Source organism: Mustela nivalis, assembly GCF_964662115.1.
Source record: "Mustela nivalis genome assembly, chromosome: 11".
NCBI lineage: Eukaryota > Metazoa > Chordata > Mammalia > Carnivora > Mustelidae > Mustela > Mustela nivalis.
In genome coordinates this window covers 81,729,970-81,737,918 of record NC_139030.1, presented here as the reverse complement: position 1 = coordinate 81,737,918, position 7,949 = coordinate 81,729,970, and positions in this window count along the sequence as shown.

Below are 7,949 nucleotides of genomic sequence, written 5' to 3'. Positions count from 1 at the left end.
GAGAGAGACAAACCATAAGAGACTCTTAATCTCATAAAACAAACTGAGGATTGGAGGGATGGGAAAGGGTGTAGGGAGAGAGTGGTTAGGTTATGAACATTGGGGAGGGATGGGCTGTGGTGAGTGCTGTGAAGTGCGTAAGCCTGATGATTCACAGACCTGTACCCCTGGGGCAAATAATACATTATATATTAATTTAAAAATTAGTTAATTGATTGATTGATTGATTGATTTTAAAAAATAAAATAATTATGGGTGCACTAATTTCTCTATTTCTTGTTATATTAATTTTAGTATTTGATTTTTTTCTAGGAATTCATTGACTCTGTCCAGTTTACCAAATAAATAAGATATCAATAGCATAGCAGTCTCTTATTATTTTAAAATTTCTGTTGTGTCTGTGTTTGCTTCTCCTTCTTTTGTACTACATGTTAACCTTTTTGATGTTTTCCCTCTTTTCTCTTATTCTTTCTTGCCAAAGGTCTCCTTTGAATTAATGTTTCCAAAGAGTCAATTTTGCATTTATCTTTTTTATTATTCTTTATCCTCATTACATTGACATCTAACTTATTTTCCTTGTTGCTTTTCTTTTCTTATTTATTTGCTCTACTCTTCTTTTTTCATTGTCATAAAGCTTAGCCCATTTATTTCTAAATATTTCATGTGAAATACTAAATATTTCATTTTTCCTGATACATGTATTTAAGGTTACATATTTCCCTCTCAGTACTTCTGTAGATGTGCCTGACAACTTAGATATTAATTTTTTAAGGCTTTATTCATTTTTTTCATGACAGACAGAAAGAGGCAAAGGGAGAAGCAGGTTTCCTGCAGAGCAAGGACCCCTGTGCAGAACTTGATCCCAGGATGTTGGGATCACAACCTGAGCCGAAGGCAGATACTTAACTGACTCAGCCCCCTGCCTTTGAGATTAATGCTTTCATCATAATTTAAGTCAAAGTGACTTCCTTTCTTAATACCAAGATATTTAGTCTCCTTATATATGGGATTTATTTTCATACCCTTTTCTTATTAATTGCTCATTTTATGGCACTAATATTAGAATACATGGTCTGTTGGACATTTCTCAAAGATGTCATAGTAGTTTTTCTGGTCATGCTTCCTCAACCCCGAATGTCCAGTATGCACTCTACTTCTTGATGATACCTGTTTCTAACCTAGAAAGGATAGTGCTGGTGAAAAGGCTGGTCACCCACCAAACATCCTTACCATTTGAGAGAATTTCTGAATAAGAGCAAGCAGGCTTGGGAAGGAGCCCTACCTTGCAAAACAAGAGAAATGAGACATGTATCCACTTTGCCCTCAGGCTTCTAGGTTTGGGGCATGTGACTGAACTCAGCCAATCAGCATGAAGCACTTTGAATCTTAGTGTTTCAATGAAGCAGGAACAGATGGAGGCTTTCAAGGATGTGGAGCCGAGTCCAGTGACACAGTGACAAGTTTACCTAGGACAATGTCAATTGTGGCTATCCACACTAGACTATCTTCCAAACTCCTCCACTTTTACTCATTTGCCAGGTCTGCTCATGGAGGCTCCATTGCAGTCCTCCATTGTTTAATTTCCATTAAGTGTTGCTGAAGTTCACCAGCATTGATATGTGTTGCTTGAAACTAAGAGCAATAACTGGCATACTCATTTATCCATTCTACCCTTGTGGGCCCCCAATACTAGTGACCCTGAATCTCTTCAGGGTCTCCCTCCCTCTGGGCCCTACAACAGCTCTGTCCCTGTGCTGTGCTTCCTTGGTATCCTGGGCGAAGATTTACTGCCCCACCCATAACCCTCTATCTGCTTTTCTGCAGTCCTGCATGCCTGTGAGCTCTCTAAGAGACAAAAAATTGGTAATATTTGGTTTTGGAGGCTAGACTCAATCTCAGTAGCATATGATAAAAGTTTTTTAACATACTTATTAGTAGAATGGTCTCCCATCTACCTTAAACTTCTTCCTTAGCTTTGCTGATTGGAGAATATGGTTCTGAGAGGAATGTAGGAAAAGCACATGAAACCTAACCAGGAATCTTCAGGATTTCCTAGGTGTTCAGATGCCACATTCTTGAGCTGGCTTGAGACTGCAATCCCATCCCTAGCCTAATTTATCTACTACTTTAGATATGTCTGTGTCAGCATGACCTTTCCTATTAGTCTTCCAGCAAGAAATTGAAAGGTGAATATATCATATTCCATACTTTCTATTTCTGTTTTTGTTTTTGTTTCTGGTGTTGTTTTTTGTTGTTGTTGTTGTTGTTGTTGTTGTTGTTTTTAAATAACTAACTGGCCTCTCCTAAGGCAGAAATAAACTGGCCAAGATTTCTACTTAATGCCTCCTCCAACATTCTAAAACCATGAGGTGACGCTAACATGCCCCCCACCCAACACACACTTTTTTGACCCTCTTGGTCTTCCATTTATTTCCCCAGTTCCTCTTAGGTTCCCAGAAATGCCATCTCTAGCAGGCAATATTACTTAATTAAGGATGTTTGTCTACAAGCTTTAAGTAAGCTTTTCTAATTGCAACAGTTTCACATTACTTTTGTTCATGATGATAGTTATTTAAACACCATGAATAATTCAAAATCAGGTTTTGAATTGTTAATCAGAATAATGATAGCGGCAGTTCAACACTCCGAAACGGTTTGACATGCAATCGGCTTGGAAAAGCCATTTCTGAAATCATTTCCTTCGACAACTTAATGCTCTGCTCCCAAAGCAAAATGAGAAATATCCAAAATAGAGGTTTCTCTGTTTCTCCAAGACAGTCTGTCCCTGACAGTGTATGCTTGTGTTGATGACTTTGGATATAGAAATACAGTGGAGAACTGGGTACATGTCACAACTACCAATATCTTTGCATTCTTCTTCACTTTGGCAATCTTTTAATTAGTGGCATGTCACTAGGAAACAGAAAAATTTCCTTTCTGCTTAAGGACTGTCAGGTAGGTAGAATTTAGCAAGTGTCCCATTTGAGAACAATTAAGATTTGTTCTCTAGTCAAGATACCCCTTGTTTCACTTACAGCCTCTTGGCAGATGACCCACTACTGAATCCATAATTCCAGGTTGCTCCTCTCAGTACAATCCCCACTCTGCACGCCAAGGTGGCCACCTGATATGTTGACTTGGAAGTCCCATCATCTCAACACACCCATAGTTTAACTGATCCCCCACAGCTAGCTAGTTTCTTTTCTAAATGTTGTGCCTTGGTTGATGCTGGGGAGACAGGAGGGTATAGTGGTTAAAAGCAAATCAGGGGAGCCTTACTACCCACTTGTAACTCCTGGGTATAAATTCTGACTTGCCAAGCAGTTACCTGACCTAAACAGGCTTCTTAGCCTCTTTTTTGTGCCTTGGATCTGTCTATAAAATGGACCTGATAATACTTATTTCATAGGGGTATTACAAGGACTATATGAAGTTAGTATTTCTAAAGTGCTTAGACCAACTCCTGGCACATAACAGGTATGCAAACTGCCTTCATTAAATAAAATGTTGAGCTACCTTCTCTCCAACTTTCTTTGCTGGCTCACGTCCTACCTCTTGACTCATGTTCTTCTCTTTCTTAGCTGAAGATAACACATGGAATTGGTGGAGTTCTGTACCCTGCTATATATCAGCTATATCCATTGTGTCTAGCAACTTTGTCATTCTCTGTGGTGTAGACATCCTTGTTATGGACTTTGTTTCTCTTTTATTAATCATCAGAGATCAGGGCATTCACAATTCCCAGGCAGCCCAGTGCTGATCATGTAGTAGGCATTGGATAAAGTCTGATTAATAACTAAGGGCAACGGAGTGAAGGAAAAGAGGCAAAGAAAGAGACTATGACAGAAACATATAAGAAGCTGTGAGCCTGAGAGAAGAGGCCTTATCCCCTAGCGTTCTGGACAACTTATCCAGACATTCCTCAGAATTTCAATTATCTGTTGGATGATTATGTGTTCTTCTAAAATAACCTCCGTAGAGGTGAAGATCATGACTAAGGTTATATGGGAAACAATATCATAGGGAATGCATTTCCATTGCTCAATGGTTCTCAACTGACAGTACGAGGCTGTCACTCTGTTAATGCCTCTGGTCATAGACAGGTTTAGCTGGTTCAGAATAGCTTGGGTGTGAGAGGAGCTAATTTACTATTAACCACCAAAAGTCACGAAAGTTATATTTGTGTAAAGAGAACTATTTACACAGGATTAATAAATTACCTTCTGACAATAGTTCAACTCCAGAAACTTTTTATAACCTGGACCTGAAATGCAGCAGTAAGGAATTGACTGCTCCAACTTGACTTCACAAATTTTTTCTTTTCTGACACAGAGCAGAAACCTATAAATTCCGTATGGTGATGAAGAATAAGGGAGGGTGGGGACTAAAATTATCATAATCTACCATGTCACTAAGCACTACTCTTCTCTGCAATTTATCCTGACAGGCATCTCATAGCTCAACTGGGGTGGGATAAGATACCTGAAGGGTGGCTGACATCTGGTTTATTTCCATTAATCTGTGGGACTAGAGAAATAAAAAAATTTAACGACCACAAATTACCCTGGCGACATTTTATCTGTTAAGCATTCTAGAAGATTGGCAGTGAACAGAATGTCCTATTTCAGTACATTCAATCTAATTCAAATCTAAATTTATTTGCCCTGAAAAGAAACAACCACGGATGCAAAGGTGATTTTTGAAAAGTCAAAAAGTACCTGATCCACATTACTGCCTATTGGAGAATATGCCTTAATAACAACCCAGATTTTCATTCTGTGTTATTCAAGAGAAAATGTCTAGTATGGCTACAAAAGTACATGAAAGATGCTAAATGATAAGATAGAAATGTAGAACCACTTCAGGAAGGAATCTTGACAGTTACAAGGGCTCTTTCTTGTAATGCTTATCAATGGAACAACATATTTTAGTTGGAGATTTATTGTTCTCTAAACACTAACTCATTAATGCTCCCATTGAAGTATAATTTCCAAAACAGTTTAAGACATGATTCTCATATAAATACAAAATGAACACATCTCAAATATTCCATTCAACTCAGTAATGAATGAGTGACTTGGTAAGTCACTCATAATATTAAGACTGGTTTAAAAGGGAATTTGAACCAGACAGTCCATATAAAACTGAAATGCATTTGCTGGTAGTTGCGAAACCAGTAAGCATCCTCCTAGCCAATAAACTGTAACCATTAGGGTGACTTAGTTTATGGACAAGAATTATTTGCTTTGCCCTCAAACAAACATAATTTGCATTGCTGTCAGTTTTCTGATTTAAGCTAATTTCTACCTTTGCAGAGTTGTAAAATTGCCTAATCAGTGGTAAATGGGAAGTCAAGTAGGTTATAACACCCTGGAAAAGTGGAAGATCCCCACGATGGATGGGCCCAGTAAAAACATGCAACATTTCACTGAAAGAACGCTTTGTAATACTGAGGGGAAAAAAGAGAGAAAGTCAACCATGGACAGCTTAAACTTCAAACATTTATTTCTTAGAGTTCTTGAGGCTGTAGGTCCAAGATCAAGGTGGCAGCATAGTCAGTTTCATTTGGAGGCCTCTTCTGCTTCCTTGACTTGTAGGCAGCTCCCATCTTGGTGCATGTTCATATGAGCTCTTTCTGGGCATTCAGGGAGAGAGACAGCTCTCTGGAATCTCTACGGACAAGGGCATAAACCCCAATGTGAGGGCACCCCCCTCATGAACTTATCTAACTGTAATTCCCTCACAAAGGCCCTATCTCTAGATTCTACCGCACTGGGAGTTAAGGCTTCCACATATGAATTTGAACAGGACAGATGAAAACATTCAGTCCATAGCAAATGCCTTGTGTTTATTTCCAAGTTTTAGGTAATTTTCTTAACTCTCCAAACACTCCATCTTGATAAGTGTAAACTACTATCTGTTCCACTTCAAGGTGAAGAAATTGTAACATGGAAACAGATGGGAGGGAACATACTGAAGGAAGGATGCTCTGAGAAAACACAGGGGAACTAAGTACAATGTAAGAAACTCGAGGTCAGAGATGGTGAGTTTATGAGTGAGGAAGGGATGAAACAGGTAAGAGTCCTCACTTCCTGGCCAACTGACTACCCTGGAGTTTCCTGGCCTTTTATCTGACTCAGGAAATCAATCAAGTGTTAATAACAAACATTCTGTGTGTTGGTCACTTCTAATATATTGCCTTGAATGCACACCATAATCCTACAGTGTCATTTTACTCATCAGGCAGGGGAATGACTTGGTCGTGGAGGTTTGGTGACTTGCTCAAGGCCGGTGCTAACTAATGACAAGGTTGAGAGTGAGTCTAGTTCGGTCTGGCTCCACTGAACTCAATTCACTCTGCAATAGAGCCTCTTACATGTAGAGAAATCATGACCTCAAAGATATACCAGGTCCCTGGCACCATTAATTGAGATGAGAAAGACACGGAGTGAAGCAGAACCTCTGCAGGGGAAATCAAGAATTCTGCTTTGGAAATGTTAAGTTTGATATGCCCATAAGACATCCAAGTAGAGATGTCAAATAGGCCATAGAGCAGAAGAGGGCTGGAGATGCAAATTTGTGAGTCATCAGCATAAAGAAGTTATTTAATGTGAAGAGCAGAGTCATGCCTCCAGAAGAATACTATTCTGCAAGAATAATCATCAGACTAACAAACAAGCCTGATACCCAGGGGTACGGTCATGCAAGTTATTAAAATATTTAAATACTTCCACACCAGTTGATAATAGTGGCTCCCTCGAGTCTCCTGAAGGTTTTCTGCCTCACCCCTACCCCCAGTACGCCTGGGCCTGCTCACCATCCAGTTACTAAAGCTATACCATCTGATACAGTAGGGACCTCCAGGCATTGACAATTCAGATCGGTCTCTACTCGTGTCCTCCCACTTAGAACACTTCAAATATCACTCTTGATTCACAACTAACATTTCCTGAGCTCCTCACGTATGCCAGGCCCAATGTCAAGCCATTTATTTGACTCCTTTACTCAGTCCTCACGACCACCTTTTGTGGAACATATGAGTATCACCCCATTACACAGTTGAGAAAATTGAGGCCCAGAGAAGTCAGTAACCCATTCTAAGCTAGTGAGTGATGAAGCCAGAACCTGAGCCCAGACGATCCAGCTTGGCAGCCTCTGTACCATTCTGGTTCGCCCATTCTGGACAACCTATATCCATGGCTGGGTGGCATGATAAGGGCACGGGAGTATGCTCAGTCTGCAGTCCTAACTTCCTGCGCAGTCAGGACAGGGAGTGGAAAAAGCTCTTCCCTGGAACTGAACTCAGAGCTGCTACTTGCATTCAATACTGAGGAGCTGTTTGTCTCCTTTGAACTGTCTCCCATAAGGTGTGACAAGATTGGGAAATTGTTATATCACTCTTTCATGCCAGACTGTCTAGACTGCGTTGCCCAAATGTATTCTGCTAGATAACCCGTCTGTTCCACGTGTCGCCCTTGGTAGCATTTACTGACATGGTTGTCTGAGCACCTTCATTCATACTTCAAGAATAATGTGCAAAGACACCAACAGCATGGTCGTGTGGATGATTTTTCTCTATTTCAGTCTTAATAATTCATTAATGATGATGACAATAAAGACAAAAACATAAAATTTGACAGCAGAAAATCTTCTTGGAAAATGCATCTGCTATAGACTGAATGTGCTTCCGCACCCCGCCACACCGCATTCATATGTTGAAACCTGGTCTCTAATGTGATGGTGTTTGGTGGGGGTGGGAGGGGGGCTGGGGGGTGGTGATTAGGTCATGGGGACAGAATGAGGAGAGCCACCTCCATGAGATTTCTAGCTCACGAGAACTGTGGAGGCAGGGCCACAGCCCTAGTGAGTCCAGAAAGTGGAACATGGAGTCAAGGAAGATGATCTCAAGCCTCAAGTTTTAATGTTGTTGCCCCTATAACTTTTGGATT